The sequence below is a fragment of the Nelumbo nucifera genome, chromosome 3 (genome assembly GCF_055504915.1).
Source record: "Nelumbo nucifera cultivar China Antique chromosome 3, China Antique-T2T, whole genome shotgun sequence".
NCBI lineage: Eukaryota > Viridiplantae > Streptophyta > Magnoliopsida > Proteales > Nelumbonaceae > Nelumbo > Nelumbo nucifera.
Genome location: NC_142651.1, coordinates 21,693,270 through 21,715,029, shown reverse-complemented (window position 1 = coordinate 21,715,029; position 21,760 = coordinate 21,693,270). Strand labels below are relative to the sequence as shown.

Below are 21,760 nucleotides of genomic sequence, written 5' to 3'. Positions count from 1 at the left end.
AAGGAAGCTTACGCCTCTTGCGTTCTGAACTATGCTTCATGCCTCTAGGTAGTGGAACACCTCTCTGTTTTAAAACATTGAATCATTGATATTTATTTATTTTTTTAAAATTTAGTTTACTTTTAGAAATGAAAAGTAATTATTTCATCTATTATGTTTATAAATCCATTGAGTTTTTTGTTACATATTTACTTTTCTTAATTTTAATTTAATTTTTAGAATAAAACATGCAAAATAATTATTTCGTTTTTAGAAAATTAGAATAAAACATGCAAAATAATTACTTGATCTATTATGTCCATAATTAGATAGTATGTTTCTGTTCCCAACTTCCCGTTTATTGATTATAATATGTTTTTTTCATAAAACCCGCTAAAACGTGCTATTTTTATGCATAAATAGCTCATTTATGTCCTATATTTAGTGATATTGATGTTTATTTATGATTTATTAGAATATTTATAGCATTTCCATGCGTTTTCATGCGTATCTTAATTTTTCGTCCATATCCATGCGTATCCAAGGTGTATCTTGATCGTCTCTTAAATTTGCCTTTCCAATATGCATAGTGTTTCCGATACTTTGAACCTTGATGGGGACAGAGAAAAAATTGCCAAAGTCACCCGTTCTATGGCAATTGCAACTAAAAACTTCAGATTTGAAAAGTGAAAAGAGAGCCAACCATTGTCTCACCCAGGCTTAGACGTAATAGTTATCTTGCAAAATAAAACTCCTTCCAAGGCAAACTGTCCCTAGGCATGAGGCAAGAAAAGGCCACACCCCCATTAAAAGAGAACATGGTTTGACAAAAGTACCAAAAAATGGTTCCTCCAATAACTGAAAGGTTGGACAGTGCAGGAGACTGAATGAAAATGATTGGGCTGCACCGAAAAGATATGCTAGAATCCTAGAACAAAGAATAATCCACTTCATTGAAGAACAACTCACTGGAATACACCACACTAGAAAGCATCCCAAGAAAGATGATACTCCCAAACAAAGTCGTCATTAAAGCATCCACATATTTCTTTCTAGAACAGATGTCACCATTCAGAGCGATTTTAGAAACAACCACATCTTCAGCTTTCATGAAAATAAAGCCCATGAAGAACAAGTCGTAGAGGATGAACCACTTCTCAAAACAAAGATCAAGCCATTGTATGTAAAACCTACAGGGAGAAACCAGAGGAACAAGACAACAATCGACCAACAAAAGAAAACACAAAAAAAAGCAAATAAAACAACAAAAATTCACCCTATCTATCAAAAATCTATGGTAATAGAGGAAAACTTGCATCAAGCGATGCAAGAGGGATACTCGCATCGCTGATGAGAGAGGGAGACCCCTCCCAGACAGTGAGGGGTTTTGAATCGACTGGAAAACTCTCTATCGTACGCAAACTCTATGTTCTCACGCAAACTCTTTGTTCTCACACAAACCAATAAAAGACTATTGGTTTAAAAAAGTTATGTTATTTAAGCAGTGGAAATGTCAGATGTAAATATTCCAGAAAAGTTCTGTTTTCACTTTGATGTTCGTTTTTCTTTGTGTTTTTATTCATAAAAAAAAAAGAATTGATTAAAGATTGATTTGGATACTGCTAAGTTGTAGGTCGTGCTGGCCCGGCCTGCGGGCCGTTATGGGCTGTGCCACCCTTCTCGATGAAAAATTTGGGGTCAACCCAATACGGTCCATGGCCTAGGCCCGTGTGGGCCCGTGTCGTGCTGTGGGTCGGGCTGGACTGTGGGTTGAGCCTTGGGCTAGGTCTGGCCGTGCATCAAGTCAAAGTTATTTATTTAAAAAAATTGGCAAAAAACTTAAAATTTTAATTTTATATGAATTTTATGTATATAATTGCTTATATATACAATAATTAAATAAAATTATTTATTATATTAATATATTATGTACTATATACTATATATTATTATTTAATTAATATTATATAAATATATAAATATATATAAAAAATATATATGAGTCGTGTCGGCCTGCGGGCTGCACAGCCTGCTCAGTCATGTTGGCCCATGGATTTAAAACCCTAGGCCCAACACGGCCCGCATGATCATGCCGGGCCTGACACGGCGGCACAACTCGATTTACACCTTTAGTCTCTATCTATTACACAAAATGGCAAAAATTAGATTGAAAAAAATGAAAATGTAGGGGATCGAACCCTGTAGCTCTCACATGCAAAGCAAGTGCTCTATCATTTAAACTATATCCCCGAGTTGAACGACTTAGAAATCATTCATATAAAATTTGTATATTTGAGAAGATTGGGCCATCTATATCTCGAATATTATATTCATCCACGGAATTCAACCTTAATGATTTGGATAGGCAACGAAACAACACAAGGAAAATCTCCCATGCGAAGAAGTGTTGTGGGTGATGCACTAGTCTAGTCTGGATTTTTATGCCTTGTGATTATATCACATGGGAATTGCATGTTGCTGGTCAGGTGTGCCAAACAGTAAGATTTAAGGTTCAGTTTTGGAAGAGTACAAATGTAAATATATACAAAATAATACAGACATAAAGTTTTCACTACAAATTTGCATTTGTACTCCCTCCTCAGAACTTTTTGATTTGAATCAATAATGGCCGGATATAAGTACAAATCTAACTATGTCATATGAAACTCTTTGGAACATGGAGCCCATGAAAACAGACATGTTGGATGCTAGTAAACAACGCCATATGCAATTCCTCTAAAATAATGCCCTTCCCCAACAGGAATATGGTGGAACCAGTGGAAATTGAAAAAGGCAAGCTAAGGTCAATGTTTTCAAACCAAACCTGTTATTTTGTTTTACTTCTGTTTTTTTTTTTTTTTCATTGTTGATTTGGTCAAAACCCATTTGACTTGAGAGGTTTGACCTTTAACCTGTTTGATCTGATTGTTGAGTCGTGGGTTATAATATATAATGTATTAAAAACTTTCAAAGGCCATAATTCTGTCCTTGGTTGTTTGACTGGAGTTGCGCTTTTTTTTTTTGCTAATTTAGAAAATATTTTGTGATTTATGACCTATCCAACCCGAATTGTTGAACCATTTACCCACGACCCTGAGGCTAAAATAATTCAGCCTTCGGATCGGTTTTTAATACATTGGTTGAAACCATGCAGAAGTCATTCATAAAATCCACTCCCACTAGGATGGGTCATTTGTCTACAAGGAGCTGGAATCCTCCTATATGAGAGATGAACAAAGAATGTTGGACCATGGATAGAAAAGGAATGCGACTAATATGGAGGGTTTAGATGGGGTAAGGCAGACAAAGGAGAAGATTATGATTGATAGTTCCATTATCCATATCATCAACCCATATCTTTGCAAACGGGATTTCCTACTCACTTGTCCCACCCACCCACCCTCTACCGGCCGTGAATTGCAGTCACACATCTCTATTATAAATTGAGAGATGTGTGGCTGCAATTCAAGGTGGGTGGGAAAAGTGAGTAGGAAATCTGGGTTCATATCTTTGTGTTATTGCTGGATTAACACCGCTGCTAAAGTGGAAGATGTGCTTAAAGCAAATACCACAGTGCTAATTAGTCAATAAGTGACTCTCTCTCTCTCTCTCTCTCTCTCTTTTCACAATATTTTTAATAAAAATTCTTGATTACTTGTATGGTAGACATGAAGCCCATCTGAATTAGGGGTATCAATCGGATTGGATTTGGTCCAATTTGATCCAGTCCAATGTGGGTCCATTACAAATGGACCAGGTCCAGTCCAATCCAATCCAATGAATATTTTGGACCATTTTGGATCGGTTCAATTCAATGTTCCGACTGCCCAATCTGTTCAAATTTGTTTTAATTTAGATTAATTCTAGTCCAAACCTGGTCCATTGACATTTATGTTCTTATCTTCTATCAATGAATCAGATATTGGTTCAATCCAACCTAATTCAATATAAATTCATTATGGATGGACCAGGTCCAATCCAATCCAATAAATAATTTGGACCATTGACACCCCTAATCTGAATGATGCAATATTGTACCAGATATGTGGTGTATGATGCCATTTTAAGGGCCATAATAAAAGAAACAAGATATTGGCTCCAGTCATCCGGATTAATACCTTTTCTTTTATTGTGTTTTATGTAGTAAAACTATTTTATTATCCCATAAGAAAACAATGAACTGAAAACCTACATCTTTGGGCCCTAAATCTATGTTGTCACTTGGAAGGTGGAATGCCATACGGTTTGAATGTACAATGACAAATCTGTTCACTTTTCTGTTGGTATATTTGGATTTTGGAGTTTTCATGTTTCCTGACCTTTGATACATATCCTAGTTTAACTCTCAACTAGATTAGTTAATGCTGATAAACTTCATTAACGTCTTTGATTGAGAACTTTAGCTATTATCTAAGGGGACATTTAATAATAGCTGAAAGTAGGTGGAGTGAATGACTTCTTGCTTTGTGTTTTAGAGAATAAGTCATTCAGTGGTTCAACCTGTGATGTCATCAATCACCTGAATCAATGGGTTGTTGACCAAGTCAATGGGTTTTTAAAAGAATAACAGGTTGGAATTTGGCCTGATTTGGTACTAATACTATGACCCCTTCATCGGCCCAACTGGCCCAGTCACCAACAGGTTGAAAATACTGGGTTTTAAAAACTTATCACTGATCAGCCCTGTTCTTACTCTCCAGATGATGGAGCTCATTTGAGAATGACAGTTAGTTTTCTGTTAGGTTCTGTTTGGTTTGTGGGAAGATTTGGGTGGAATGAGATGGAAAAGTATAAAAATTTAACTTTCTGTTATTTGTTTTCATATATGGGAAAATAATAGGAAAACACAATACTGTTATAAGGGAGAAGAGAGAAGAGGAAGATAGAGGGAGAGACAGAGAACTCCATGACTGAAGCTCCGAAGATGTCCTCCGGCACTGAAAGTCCAAAATGGAGATTGAACTACCAATAAAAACAAACTGGAGTTGAATTAAAAGTAGGAATTCGAAAAAAATAACTAAAAATCCAAAATTTAATTGATAAGCAGCAACATTGCACCAGAACCACTCTTGCCATAACAATTCCCCGGGTACCCAGTTTTAACGATGATCTCACTTGAGAGGAAGGAACCTTGACGAATGGGTAGCGCCAATAGCCGGCCTACCATGTTTAACTGGGCTTGTAAGTGATAGAGAACTCGGAAAGGTAATGACCAATCATTTCGGGCTTGATTTCGACTTGGTTGAAGGTATTTCCATCATAAACCCCAATGATGCTTCCAATCATTTACGGTACTATGATCATGTTACGAAGGTGAGTTCTAACTGGCTCTGGCTTCTCACCAGGTGGAGCCTCCCGTTTTGCCTTATGCAGTTTCTTGATCAAAGCCATCGGCTTCCTCTTCAGACCTCGTTGAAACCTTCTGCGAGCCCTGGCTTGGAAGAGCTTCACAAGTTCATCAGTAGACATGTCGAGCAAAGCATCCAAATCGACCCCTCGGAAGCTGAACTTCTTAAAATTTCTCTTCTTCGGCTGCCCTGGAGAAACATCTATTTCGAGATCCGCCATGACTGAAGATGAAGAACCAAAAAAACCCTAAAACCCTAAGCAGCAAATTCTCTCCCTCTGTCACAGTTATTATTTTCTGTGTTCGTCGTTGAGAAGATGATGAACAGTGCTTTTTTTTGGGCGAAAAACAAATTACGGAAGAAGAAGAAAAAGAAGAAGAGAGGAGAGAAGGAGGGAGTGGCTGAGAGGGGTGCTGCCATTGCTGCTCTGCTTCTGTGTTCGAACGGGAAAGGAAAAGCAACAGTGGTTTTTCAGTTTTTCTACCAAGGTCCCACTGTTTTGGTGCAACCCCATTTCTCTATTTCCGTTAAAACAAATAAGAGAAAGGAATATTTTATCCTCATGGAGCCTTAGAAAGAACACAGTCATTAATTCATCAAAAAAAGAAAAAAAAAAAAGAAATCATCATAGAAAATGAATGATTCTGTTTGTGGTACAGGCCGGTTTGTAGTTGTGGGCTGGCGGTGTGGGATCAACCACAGAAAGGCAGAAACTGCTGTGGTTCAGCCCTCCCAACTCATTAGCGTTTCCATATCGATCGAGAAGATAAGATACACACCGCTTACTATAGAGCAAATTTGTCTAAGTAGTTGACAGAAAGAAAGATGGCTAAGCTTTTCTGCAGTTTCTTCTTTGTCCTTCTACTCCTTTCAGGTTTCTTAAGCTTTCCTCATTCTCATTTATTTGTTTGTCTCTGTTTATTCATCTATATATGATCACTTGCATAATTTTCTTATTAATTGTATGAACGATAAACAATGGTTGTTGCAGTTGCATCAATGGTGCCCAGTTCGGATGCTGCCTTATGTCGAGCTGTTGGGAATGGCAATGATTGTGATCTGGCCTCATGCCGGCAGTGGTGCACCCAGGAGTACAATGGCAATGGTCTTTGCAGTGGCAGTGGATTTAATCCCTTACGCTGTGTCTGTATCTACAATTGTAATTAAGTAGTTTAATTAATAATCTCTTGCCTGTTTGTTGGTGATGCATGGATTATTAATTCGGCTTCATCTAATTAATTAAATAAACGAGAATTGCACTACCATCTCTTCTTCTAAGTAAATGCATATTAAATAAATTGGCATTGTTCTTGTACTAATTGAAGACAAAAGAGTTTCTTTATTTGTTTTCTGCTTTAATTTGTATGTTCTTAATTAGAACGTGAACAATTTAAAGGAGGCAACTCTGTACACTAACCAGGAAGGTCAAAGTCAAACCAGTAATAATTAATAATTAAGCTTATAGCGTTTCTCAATTCATGGTAGGGATGGCAATTTCATCCTTACGCACCCCTATCCGCTTCAATAGGGTGTTTTTTTACTTGGAAAACTGACTATGGGGGCAGGACGATTTTTGAGGTTTCACAAACTTGTACAAGTACAGGTAGGTTATGGATTGATCAAATTAACCTGATCCAATCCAGTGTGAGTTCATTACAAATGGATCAGGTCCATCTTATCCAATGAGTATTTTGGAACAGTCCAGTTAAATGTTTGGACAGTTCAATCTATTCAAATTTATTTTAATTTAGATTAGTTCTAATCCAAACCTGGTCCAGTGACACTTATATTCTTATCTTTTATCAATGGACCAGATATTGGCTCAATCCAACCTAACCCAATGTAAATTCATTATGGATGGACCAGGTCCAATCCAATCCAATAAATACTTTGGACCATTAAGTCTGGACTAGTCCAATTCAATATGTCTTGTTGGTCTGTCCAATCCTCCAATTTGATTTTGGTTTGGACGAGGTCCAATCCAAAATCGGTCCATTGTCACCCCTAGTTGGAAGTCACATGAACGTACTAGTTATTAAATTTAATGATATTTTAAATTTCATATGAAGGATAATTGATGGTTTATCTATTTTATATGCTTTCTAATCAAACATTTGGAAATTTTGATGATTTTTCATATTATTTTATTTGTTTATTGCTTATATATAATTAAAAATTAGATGTGGGTTTTGGACCCAACCCATCAATTCAACCCATCCACCCTCAAATGCAGGACAGTAGGGTCAAGAAGGGTTTGCATTTTCATATATGGGAGTGTTTGGATTTTGAAAGTCCAACCCGTTAGAGGTTTTTGGGAGGGTAATGGTTGGGAGGTTTAGGGAGGCGGGTAGGATTTGGAATTTAGAATACCCTCCCCAAACCTGCCCCAGGCATGTCTAAAAAGTGTTGCATTTTCATCAACTAGCAAATAAGCATGTGTTTTGCACAAGCATATCTTGTTGAAAGTATTTTTAAAAGTGTTTTGCATTTTTTTTATTGTTGCTGTCAACGGTGCAATGACACATGGCATCAATGTGACATCATCTTGGGCATAGGATAATGCAGGCCAATGCTGAAAATGGTTATACAGCACTGGTGCCAAACAAAAATAGTGTTGTTTTCCTAGAAAACAAACTATGTGGCAGCATCCATGCCAAAAAGGAGCTGTTTTCTGAGAAAATGGTGTAACAGACCCTCATGCATAAAGCACTATTTTCTTAGAAAACATGTCTAAGGCAACGACATTGATGCCAAACACCTACTTAGATTGCATGAACACCTGTAAACATGTGACTCAATTTGGACAACTCAATAGTAGTTTTTAACTAATATTATCTTATCTATTGTCTTTCAAAATTGTACTTTAAGATGTAAAATATAATAAAAATTATAGAGGTGTAAATCCAGCTGTGTTGCCCGTGGCCCAGCATGGCCCGACACGAATTTGGATTGGCTCAGCACAACGGTCTATGGGCCATGCTAGGCTCGACAGGATTGTTGGGCTGTGCTGGACTTGGGGTTTTAGGTCCGCAGGCCAGGCCAACATGGCACGACTGAGACCGAGCGGGCCATGCCGCCCACGGCCTGCATGCCAGCATGGCTTAGCCCGCGGCCCAACCTGACATAACCCATATATATTATTTATATATTATATAATAACATATACTATATAATATATTAACAAAAAAATAATTGTTTTCAATTTTATTATATTAATTTATTTAATTATTTTATATATAAGCAATTATATACATCAAAATTCATATAAAATTAAAATTTTATTTTTTTATTTTTTTTTTAAATAAATAGCTTTTGCTTGATCCACGGCTTGACAAGGCCCAAGACTTAGCCCACGGACCAACCCAGCTCGTGGCATAGAACGGCATAGCACAGGCACGCATGGGCTTGGGCCGTGGGCCATACCGAAGTGACCCCCTAAGTTATCCCTAAGGAGAACGACATGGCCTAGAACAACCCACGGGCCGGTATAGCCCATTTTACACTTGTAAAAAATCATAATAAAAACGAGAAACCTATATATATTATTAATTCTAAATCAGTTAGAAACAACAAGAACCAGTCTATACCCAATTATTAATTGGGAAAAGATAACAATACCAGAATCAATATGATCAGTTCGGTCAATTGACCCTATCCATTGGAAACCCTAAAATAAAAAGGGCATGAAATAATCGTCATAAGTAGTATATAAAACAAAAAGTAGGGGCATTATTGAAATAGTCAAAAAGGTGGTTGAAACAAAACCATACACTTTTTGTGTTTTGACCTAACAAACGAAAACACGAATACAAGTTGGGTGGATCAAACAAAAATTGGCAGTTTAAGACAAAAAAGAAGGGGAAATATTGGAATCTTAAATTTACAAAAAGATGAAATGAGGGAAAGTGAAACGGTCAAATAGTAGATGAAAATGAAACACTTTTAGATGAGTTAATGCAACATTGGGATTGCTCTAAACGTACGATTTGAACCATTGTTTCAAAATCGGATCGAACCGGATGGTCCAACTGGAAAAGCCCAGATCGGTTCCATTTCAGCTTAAAACAGTTTTTTGGCAAAAAACTGTTGATTTATCGGTGAATCGCTAGCTTAGATGTGGTCGAAATGTCAATCTGTATAATGGTTTTTGACCATTTTTTTTTATTTTATTAAAATAGGCCATCTGTTTGATTCAAATGATCAGACCATTCGAACCGGACCTAGAATGGGTCCCTATCCAATTTGGTTTAAAAACCTTGATTTGAATATAAAAAAAAAAAAATCTATTCACTTTTCTGTTGGTATATTTGGAGCTTTCACTTTTCTAGACCATTGATACTTGTCCAAGTTTAACTCTCAATTAGATTAGTTAGGTATCTATGGGGCCATATTTGATAATAGCGCTGAAAGCAGGCGATCTGAATGACTTCTTGTGTTTTAGGGAATAAATCATTCAGTGGTCCAATTATCTCGATTAATGAAATAATTGATGTCATCAATCATTTGAATTAGTAGATTGTTGACCGAGTCAATGGCTTTTTGGAAAAAGAAATAAGTTGTAGGGTATGACTGGCAAATAAGTACGTACGTTTGAGTAATAAGTATTTATTTGAATAAATACTTTTAAATGTTTGGGTTATAGTGTTTAGTGAACCACTTAACCAAGTGTTTATTTTGTGAAAATGACAATATAACCTTTACAAATGCATACATATTTTATTTTATAAATATTATATTAAACTATTTCAATGAAAATGATAATTATAACCCTCACCACACACACGAAGCTACGTGTCACACATGTGGTATTATCAAATAATTTATTTTATAATCTACAATAGAAAACTGGAATAATAATAATAATAATAATAATAATAATAATAATAATAATAATAATTTTTCTTCCTTAAAATAATAATATTAGAGGGCAATAATTCAGATATCATATAATAATACTTTTTCTTCCTTAGAATATATATGGTCCAGGATCATCCATTGAATCCAGTCTACATTGGGCTTAACAGGTCTCCACCATCTCTGTTTCTTTTGGTTTACAAACCATATTGAATTTCTCAATCCTTACGGGACAGGGAAAGGATGAAAAAATTTAAATTGTTGGGTAAATTACAAAATCCCCTTGTATATGGGTTAGTGATAAAGACTCTTAGGCTCCCTATATTTAAATTTGTCATAAAAAGACTCCTCTAAACTTTATCCATGAGACAAATGACCCCTTAACTGTTAAGTTAGATGACAGAATGCGTTAAACTAACAAAATACCCGTCTAAGCTTTCTTTATTTTCTTTTTATTGTCCTCTTCTCTTAAACCCTAATCTAACCTACCTTCATGCGTTAAATTACTTAAATCGGTCACAACGATGATTGGTTTCCACTAAAAGAAATTAAACCCACATTTTAGTCCTTTTTTTTTTCGTTCTTTCTTTATTTTCTTTTCTCCTCCGTACAGTCCCTTGCTTCTCTTGCCGGAAAATGATAATATTTCTTAAACGCAAAACGAAGAACTTCATCCTTTCTTGGTTGGGAGTTTCTTCAAGATTCAGTTTTTTTTTTTTCTTTCTTTTCCAGCACTCAATTATCATTGCGGTTACCAGAATCCATGGGGATTTGGGTGGTGATGTCTTCTCACGATTCAAATATATAAGAAAAAGGGTAGTTTGGGTTTCTAAAAACATTTAAACAATTGAATGAAAATTTTTTTCGAAGTTAATTGATGGAATGTTAACATAGGAGAATCTTTGTCTCACTGCTAATGTTCAAGGGGATTTCTGTGACAAATTAAAGTATAGGAAGGGTCTTTGTCATTGATCTGATAGCAAAGTGGGGTCTTTGCAATTTTACTTAAAGGGAAAATTCCCGATTAGTGCCTGTACTTTGGGTCTAATGCCACTTTGGTCCCTAAACTTTAAAATTTGACAATTCAGTACCTAAACTTTCAAAACGTGCCAATCCAATACTCATCGTTAATTAGCCTATTAACTATTTGTTAAGTGGCATTTGAAAAGACACAAATGCCCTTCGAGTGTTATTTAATTCTCTTTATCAACCTTCCAAACATTGATAAAAAATTAACACTCCCAAATCCTTGCCTCTTCTATTCAAGAAAGGTTGGGTTACATCTTAGTGACCCCAATTTTTTTGAATAGAAGAGGCGAGGATTTGGAACTATTCATTTTTGTCAATGTTTAGATGGTTGATAAAGAGAATTAGATGACACTCAAAGGATATTTATGTTTTTTCAAATGTCACTTAATGGCTGATTAACGATAAGTACTAGATTGGTACATTTTAAGAATTTGGTCACTAAATTATAACGTTTTAAAGTTTGGGAACCAAAATAGCACTAGGCCCAAAATATAGGTTACTAATGGAGAAATTTTCCCTTTTCTTAACATGGCCTTAGCTTCCGCTCAAACCTAGGTCCTTCCTAAGAACGATGGAGAGTTGTTCCCTCGGTTGCCAGCTGAGTGAAAGAAGTTGGTTCAAGGGTTTTTCATTTGTCATTCCAAAATTCAAAATTCTCTCTGGTCTTTCGGAGATTCTGCTGCAAAGTATAACATAATTTGATGATTATTCAGCCATCCTGGACCAAACGAGCTAGCTGTAAATCTCGTTGCTTCTTTCTTTCTTTAGGTTCAATTTGGAAAGAGTACAAATGTAAATATATAGAATGCAAAACCTTATATTTTGTATTATTTTGTATGTATTTACATTATACATATTAACATCAAACCTGAAAATCTAAGTTCACTCATTGTCACATTTGTCCATCGTCATTCCATCTCTCTAAATTTCACTTCGCTCCAGATCTCCGCCTGGGTTGCACATCGTTGCCGTGGCCACAGCTGTTCGCGCAAAAAGGAGAAGACAACAGGGTTCTATTGTCTTCTCAACAAGGAGGGGCAATTGATGGAAATATTGAAAAACTGTGGGGACAGTTTTGTCCCACGAAAAAATCACTTATCAATAGGGTAAATTAATGTAACATCCTCTAAAGTTTCTAACCCTTATTGAAACCTCCACTAAAGTTTGGTATTATAATTATTTCCCCTAAACTTTTTGACACAGTTACTAGTAAACCCCTTATGCTAGAATCCTCTAACAAGAGGCATAAATTTTATGCCCAAAATACCATTGTAGTTACTATTGAGTTTAGTTTCTAAAAAAAGAAAAAAAAACAAATTCAAACTTTATGAAAGAAAAATAAGAGAGTTTAAAGTTGCACCTTACCATTGGGGGATGGATATGAAGGAAAAATTTGGAGAAAACAAATATTTTGGTCAAAAGTAACTCCATGTGTATTTTTGGACATTTTTCATGCCTCTATCAGAAATTTCTAATAGAGGGATCTATTTACAACCGTGCTCCAAAGTTCAGGGGAAGTGATTGCAATTTTTAAAGGGAAGGTTTCAGCAGTGGTCAGAAACTTTAGGGGGGGTTTGAGCAATTTCCCCTATTCAATAAGTGCTTAACAAAAGTAGGCCTAGAGTTGCTTACTTTTTTAATCACTTATTTTCAAAAGAAGTACATATTGGGTTTTTTTTCGTCAAATATGAACGAATACTTATTTTTCCACTTATTGTGTCATTGTGTGGTCCCATCACCTATTTTAAGTACTTACTAGTAGGGACCCGTGTGATGCATGGGAAAATCTGAAAGATTTAATAATTTTATTTTTCATTTAATGTTGATTTATAAAAAAATAATCTTTGTTAATTGAATATGTACAAATATTTTTTAATAAATTTAGTTTTATTAATAATTTATAGTAATTTTAATAAATTTATTTTTTATTATTTTTAAATAAAATTTTGTTTAACTTTAAATAAATAAAAATAATTATAAAAGCAAACATTTTTATTAATTCCCCTAATAATTAATAATTATATAGGAATGACAACTGGGTGGGTTAAGGCCAGGGCACCCCATCCCTTTCCCTACCCCATAGTCAAGACATTCTACCCCATCCCCGCCCCGTCCCTAGTGTCATGCGGGTCCAGGGCAAGGTAACCACTCAATGCCGGGCGAGTTCAAGGGCAAGGCACCCCACTCCTCATCAAGGATGGAGAATTTTCGAATTCCCATGCCCCGTCCCCAGTTTGGGCGGGTTCAAGTAGAGGTGTAAATTGGGTCGTGCTGGGTCAGCAAGACACGACCCACATGTGGCCTGCACAAAGTGCGAGTTGTATCATGCTGGCCTACGAGGCGTCCCGGGCCGTGCCTCCCTCCTCTAGGATAATTTGCGGGGTCAGTTCGGCACGGCCCACGGCCCGAGCCTGCACAGATCGGTGTTGTACCGTGGGTCGGGCTGGTTCATGGGTCAGGCCTTGGGCCAGGCCATGCCGCACACCAAGCCAAGCTCAAGGCACGACACCCACTCCCCGTCCACGGTTTTTAAAATTGGATCGGATAGGGAACCATTCTGGGGTCGACCGGTCTGACTGTTTGGTCCAAACGGATGACCTGCTCTCACAAAAAAATAATAATAATAAATTAGAAAAACAAAAAAGGCCAAAAACTATTTTCAGACGATCGTCCAGGTCATATGTTCGCTAACTAAACAAATAGGTTTTGGACAAAAAAATGGTTTTGAGGTGAAACGGTGTCCGATTCCCAATTTTTACAGTCTAACCATCTGGTTTGATCCAGTTTTGAAAATACTGTTCCCGTCAACCCAATATTCAATTTGATGATAGAAATGATCGAAAGGATATATTGAGTATCAACCACTTGGTAAATTTCTAAAAGTACACTAAATTGTCTTTAATATTCAAAAATGTAATTTTATGAAAATTTTGGAAAATTTATTGTACTTGTGTAATTTTGAAAATTTCTTCAAATTTATTTAATTTATTTTAAATAATTTATTTTCTTTTTAACTGGTTTACTTATAGAATTATACTAATTTATCTTATAATTTCTAATATAAACTAACCAATAATTTTTTTTCCAATATTATACTAATTTATCTTAATAATTTGTCTAATTATTTGTTCAAATTATATTTTCCCATTTCCTATAGTCATTTATCTTTAATAATTTTCCTAAAATCTATCAAATGTAAAAAATTTTCCTAAAATTTCCAAGATATTCTAATAATTTTCAATAATTATTTAATGCATTTTAAATAAACTTTCAAATACTTTATATCTTTTAATTTCAAAAATGTTATTTTAGGAAAATGTAGTTTTATGAAAATTGTTGAAAATTTTATTATATTTGTGTAACTATGGGGATTTATTGAAAATTTTTTAAATTGTTATTAAATATGTTTTTTATCTGGTAGTTTACTAACAAAATTACACTAATTTATCTTTTATTTTTCAATATATATTAATTAATAATTTCATTTCTAACATTATTATATTTTGTTCCCCCTTTGTATTTGGTTATTAATTATAATAATAACAATAACTAAAATTTTATACTTTTTGATAATTGTTAAATATAATTCTCAATTTTATAGAAATTAGTTAAAGTGTTTTCAAATTCTATAAAATGATGTTAATGAGTTAATTAATAACAATATTTATTAATTTTTGGTAATTTACTAACCATATTTATTAACTTTTGGTAATAATACTATTTAATACTCATTGAATATGGGTGAAATTAAATATTAACCGTATTTAACTATTTATTGATTAATATGAATATTCTAAATGAGGGAGAGTGGATATAGATTGGGGGGATGCATTTTAGGAATTGATTAAGGAGTGGGGCAATATGATACTTTACTATTGGTTTAAATGAGATACCTTAGGAGAGAGATTATAGGAATATTTTTAGGTAGTTGGTGACATGGCTTAATGGGAGTGGTGGGAAGGGGAAAGGAGAGAAAGTCAAAGAGAATGAAGGGTGGGGATAATGGAGCAAGGAGAGGCATGGTGACGGGAACTCGTGCTTTGTTAAGCGAAAGTTAAACAATAGAAATGCATAAGAGTATATAATTGTTTTATATTTTAACTTTTTAATAAACAATCTGATCAAACTCAACCCGAGTTGGTTGGTTTTCTAGTATTTCAGATTGGCTTTGGTTTAATAAATATATATTAATATTTTATATTTTAAATTTAATTTTTTTAATATGGGAAAGTAGGAAAATTCCCATATTTGTTAGGCTAAAATATTTTATATCATAGATTTAAATTTTGTAATTTATTTTTTAATAATATCATTGTAATTTATGAGATTTTAAAGTATAAATCTTTTGAACAAACAAAATAAACCGAAAATAAACCCAAATCGATACAACCCAAGTTGGTGGGTTTTCGGTAGGGGTGGCAATTTTCCCCGTCCCCGACGGGTATTCGAGCTCCCTGACCCAACGGGTTGGGTATGGGGGGCACTTTGGCGGGGTCGGGGTCAAAGATGGGAACTGCAATCCCTGCCTCGACCCGCCCCTGATTAATATTATAATTATAAATTATATAATTATAATAATTATTAATTTATTTGTTTAATAGACGAATAGTAAAACTAAAACCCTTCGACTAAAGTTCTAAAAATCGACCGAGTCTTCGACACATAGAGAGAAAAGACTAGAGAGGTGATTGAACACCGAACCCTAGCATCGTCTTCGTCGCCGATTTGCCGATTGCCGACTATTGTTGCTGCTGTTGCCACTACCCACTTGCCCATCGGACATCGGACAAAGGAGAGGATAGAGATATTTGAGTCTCGAGTCTCGACATAGGACAGAGAACAAAGGGAAGAGATATTCAAAGAACAAAGATCTTCCTTCAACGTTCGTCATCGTCGCCGACCGCCGTTATGGTCACCCTTCGGACTCTCTCTCATCGTCGACCTAAACTCTCGCAATGGTCCTCTCTCTCTCTCTCTCTCTCTCTCTCTCTCTTTCTCTTTCTCAGTTTCAGTCTTTCATACTCCCAGTCTTGGTATTTGGTGAAACAAAAACACTAATACACTCCAGTTCGTCGGGGATTTGGTCTCCGACGGGGAATTCATCCCTATTGGAGTCGGGGATAGAGGGGGGATTCCTTTCCCCGCCGGGGATTGGGGACGGGGATAGGGAGTGATTTGGGGGTCGGGGTCGGGGATGGGGAATGTAATCCCCGCCCCGTTGCCATTCTTGGTTTTCGCTAATGATTAATCGATTTTGAGTGACAAATTGCGACTTGATCAAATCGATTTGGTTGGCGAGGTCTAATCTCTAATAAATAACAATAGTTTAATGTCCAATAATTGTTGAAAATTTATAGAAAATGTACACAATAATTGAAAATAAGTTTATAATGAAAGTATAATAGATATATAATAAAAATACAATAATTACAAAAATATAATAAAGTCTGAAAATATATTAAATTAGTCAATAAATAGTGTAATCTTAAATAATAGTTTAATCTCTAATAAGTATTAATCTATAAATTTTAACAAGTATATAATTACTAAAAATAAATTTATAACAAAAATACAATAAATACAATATATTAAATTTCAAAATTTAAATAATAGTTGTTTAATCTCCAATAATTATTGATTATTTTCTATTAAATAACAAAAGTAAAAATACTTTTATAAATAATTATTGAAAGCATATTTATAAATAAAAAAATGAATAATTACTGAAAATAAAATAAATATTAATTTTAGTATATATAAATATATAATGAATATACACTATTATTGTAAAATTATTACTAATAATTATAATTTTGTTTATAGTTATTTCCTATAATTATTAATTGATATAAGGGAAATTAGTTATTTACAATATTATATAGTTATTGAAATAATATTGTTATTTAAATTCCTAAAATATTAATTTTAAATTTAATAATCCATAAAATTATAATTGTACTATTATTACATAATTCATTATTAATTTTGTAAAATATTAAATTATTATTATTATGAATATTATGAATTCTATTATATTTATTTTTCTACTTTTAAGATATTTTGTATATTTATTACATAATTTCGTTATTTTAACTATTTAAAATTTTGTCATGTTAAATATTTGAATAATATGTAAAATATTTAAAAATTTTCATTATTTGAATTTTATTTGTTTAATGTTATTACGTAATATTAAATATGTTGTTATATTATTTAGCTATTTTTAATGTTTTTATTTTACATTTTTAGTTATTTAAATATTGAAATAATGTTTTATTTTTTAATGTCAATTTTTTATTATTTGAATAACATTTAAATTGAATAATTTGTAAAATTATAATTTATATCGTTACTACATAATTTCATGATGAATTTTGTAAAAATATTGAATTATTAATAATATGAATATTATTATATCTATTAATTTTTTTTGTTTTGAGTAAATATTTTAAATTTAGTATATAATTTAGTTATAACATTTAAATAGTTCTGAATTTTTTTAATTGAAACTTTCTTTAGATAGATATAGATAAAAAGCGGTGTAGAGGATAAATAGGAATTAGAGATATTTTAGGAGAGAATCTCTCTACTAAACTAGAGATAATTTAAGAGATAAATAAGAGTTAGAGATAATTAGGAATTATAGACAATTTAGGAGGAAGTGGGGGAAAGTGGTGCCACTTGGCTAAACATTAGAAAAGCAAATCCCTATTTATTTATCGTTGTTGAAATAGTTAAGCATATGTGATTTTCTTATTGGTTTAATGGCTAATTATGTGGAATTAAAAAATAAAAAAATAAAAAAAAACAGAAAATTAGGAAGGGGGATTTGAAGCAAGGAGAGGTATGGTGACATGGATCGACAAAATTTACCTTAAGTTTATTCTCCCTCCCCCCTCCTCTCAATCTACCTTATGTTTTAGCCCCCCTCATGAAAATTTCCTAGCCCCGCCTCTGGGTTTATTGGCCTAACCAGTCGAGCCATCAATAGGTTAAAAACACTTGTTTTAACAACTTATCACTAATCGACCATGTTTGTACTCTCTAGATAGGAATGGTAATGAGTAGGTTTGGGACGGGGATCATATTCCCCATCATCGACCCTGATTTTTAAATAAATCCCTATCTCGGTCCCAGTCTTGATCCCCATTGGGGATAAAAATTGTTCTCTATCCCCGATCCCCAATAAGGATAGATTCCTCATACGGGCTCAAATCCCCAAAAATTTTTAATTAATAGTATTTTTTGAAAAATAAATAAAAAATTTTAAAGTATAAATAATATTTTAAATATATTTTGATAATTTAAATACTATCAATATATAATAATATATATTTAATATGAATAATATTTAATATATATAATCAGGGACAAGGCAGGACCTCATTTCCCATCATTGACCCAGACCTCGGTCAAGGATCCCTATTAATCCCCATCCCTATCAATGGGGACAAGGCTATCCTCATCCCCATCCCTACAAGGATCCCTACTTCCTGTGATTTTTCATAATGTCAATCATTTTATTTTTGTAATTTTATTTTATTTAAAGATTAAAAATAAAATAATTAAAATTTATAATTCTATTAAAAAGGATTCAAATATATTTAACCATATTTTAAAAAACGGGGTGGATCCGTGTAGGGATCAAGAAAATGGGGAAAATTGTCATCCCAAATTCAACTGCCAGCTGAAAAGATGTGGATACAACTTGATTGAATGGAGGAAAACTGTAGAGCCTCGTGCCAGCCCAGAACTCAGGAGAGGATTTGAATTACTGGATTTAGATGGTGGGAACTTCTCACATCTATGGTTCGGAACAAAGCACGGCGAAGAACCAGTGCTAAGGCTTCTTTAGCTCATCCATATATTTTGATAGGGAAGGTCTACTAGCTCTTTCTTTCATGCAGAACTTGCGGTTGCAGCTGTTTTGTGCTACTCAGCAAGATTATAGTGAAGCAGCCAAGTGGGTAATCAAACTTATGGCAAAATCTGGGACGAAGGATGGTAGATTGACAGAAGCTCAACTTGAGGAGCTCAGGGCCTGCCTGTGAACAATAATTTAAATTAACATCCATCAAAAGAATTTTTGAGAGGATTATTCTTCACTTTTATGTTTTATTTTCATCTAGGAAATGGGACCAAAGAATAAGGCCAATGCTCAACGGAATGCTCTTGCTGTCTTGCATCTGCATTTAGACTCTAGAGGAAGATTATAAGAACACTAAATGAGAGCATTGGTGAACTCAACCGACATAGAAACAGCCTATGGTGGAGCAGGTGGATCCCCTGAGAGGAATAAAGAAAATATACCTACTGTAAATTTTGTATAAGCATTCTAATTGTCCAATTAAATTGAGTGAGGTGGTTATGTTAAGTTGTTAATTGAGCAACCGGTGTATATAAATGGAATAAACTCCTTAATCAAGAATGTTCAAACTATAATAATCCTCCACAAGTATAAATGTTTAGATCAAGCATTGAATTGTTTATACAAGAATATAAAGTACCCATGGTGCTATTAGTAATGACTTCCAAGTTCCAACAAAAAAAAAAGTTGTGATTTAAGCAGTGGGAATGTCAGATGTAAATATTCCAGAGAAGTTCTGTTATTCGTAGAAAAAAGAATTGATTAAAGATAGATTTGGATACTGGTAAGTTATAGACTCTATCTATTACAGAGAATGACAGAAATGAGATTGAAAAAAGTTGGAGATGCAGGGGATCGAACCCTGTACCTCTCGCATGCAAAGCGAGCGCTCTACCATTTGAGCTACATCCCCAAGTTAAATAATTTGGAAATCATTCATATAAGATTTGTATATTAATCACGTGGGAATTGCATAATACTGGTCAGGTTTGCCAAACAGTAAGATTTAAGAACTTTTTTTATTTGAATCAATAATGGCCGGATATATGTACAAATCTAACTATGTCATATGAAACTCTTTGGAACACAACGCGCTATGTACCGGTAGAGCCCATGAAAACAGACATGTTGGATGCTAGCAAACAACGCCATATGCAATTCCTCTAAAATAATGCCCTTCCCCAACAGGGATATGGTAGAACCAGTGAAATTTATAAAAGGCAAGCTGAGGTCAATGTTTTCAAACTGTCATTGATCATGGACTCTTTGAATCAAGGTTCAAAATATTGATGCATTTGATACACTGGTAGAGTCATGTTGGGTGAATCGATACTGATTTTTTATGCTTCTTTTTTAATTCTTTTTTTTTTTTTTGCAACCAGTTCAGGGGAACTGGTTTAAGGCTCCTTCACCCTTTGAACTGGACAGACCCCCTATACACCCACTGTAGGAGCATATCGGAGGGGTTCCGGAATGATATATATCGATTGATACGTATTAATACTTTGAACCTTGATTCGAACCGTTATTTGGTTTTACTTCTAGTTTTATTTTATTTTTTTTAACCTTTTATTTTATAAAATATCGTTGATTTGGTCAAAACCCATTTGACTTGAGAGGTTGGACCTTTAAGTTGTTTGATCTGCGTTGAATCGTAGGTTATAATATATAATGTATTAAAAACTCCCAAAGTCCATAACTCTGCGCTTGGTTGTTTGATTGGAGTTGCTCTTTTTTTTGTGTAAATTTAGACAATATTTTGTGATCTATGACCTATCCAACCTGAATTATTAAACCATTGACTTATGACCTGATGCTAAAATATAGTTAACCTTCGGATCGGTTTTTAATACATTGGTTAAGACCATCAGAGAAGTCATTCATAAGACCCACTCCTACCAGGGTGGGTTATTTGCCCACAAGGAGCTGCAATCCTCTTAGATTAGACCTGTTCATGGGCCGGGTAGCCCGACGGCCCGGCCCGGCCCGGCCCGGCCCGCACCCCGGCCGGGCTTGGTCATATAATTAGGCCCGCGGGCCTGACTTCAAGCTTAACACAGTAAGTCCGACTATGTTTCGGGTTGGGCTCGGGATTTGTCAAAAAAGCCCGGCCCGACTCAGTATTATATATTTTATAAAATATATAATATGTATTTTATATATTATATAAAATATATAAATAATATAATATTTATTAAAATATATATATATATATATATTATTTTTTTCTTTATAATTTCAATCTCTCTCTCTCTTTATTCAGCTACTTCAACATTAATAATAATAATAATATAGGCTAAATTTCGGGCCCAGGCCTAGGCTCGGGCTCGGGCCTTAAAAAAATTTGTTAATACACAGTAAAAGCCTGGCCCGGCCCGAACCGACCCATGAACAGGTCTATCTTAGATGAGAGATAAACAGTGAACGTTGGACCTTGGATAGAAAAGGAATGCGACTAATATGGAGGGTTTAGATGGGGTAAGGCAGACAAAGGAGATTATGATTGATAGTTCCACTATCCATATCATCAACCCATATCTTTGTGGTATATCTGGATTAACACCGCTGCTAAAGTGGAACATGTGCTTAAAGCATGACCACAGTGTTAATGGTCAATTGGTGAAATTCCTCTTTTTCTCTCTCTTTTTTTTTCATAATATTGTAGAAAAATTTCTTGATTACT

General features: G+C 34.3%; 1 non-coding gene and 1 pseudogene across 1 annotated transcript; both read right to left on the bottom strand.

Annotated features, from left to right (window-relative positions):
• Positions 1 to 4,904: 4,904 nt before the first annotated feature.
• On the bottom strand, positions 4,905 to 5,871 carry LOC104601324 (small ribosomal subunit protein uS19 pseudogene; annotated as a pseudogene).
• A 14,046-nt stretch (positions 5,872 to 19,917) lies between these two features.
• TRNAA-UGC (transfer RNA alanine (anticodon UGC)) lies at positions 19,918 to 19,990 on the bottom strand. Its single transcript has one exon. It is a non-coding gene; the product is annotated as a tRNA-Ala (tRNA).
• Between the last annotated feature and the right edge of the window lie 1,770 nt (positions 19,991 to 21,760).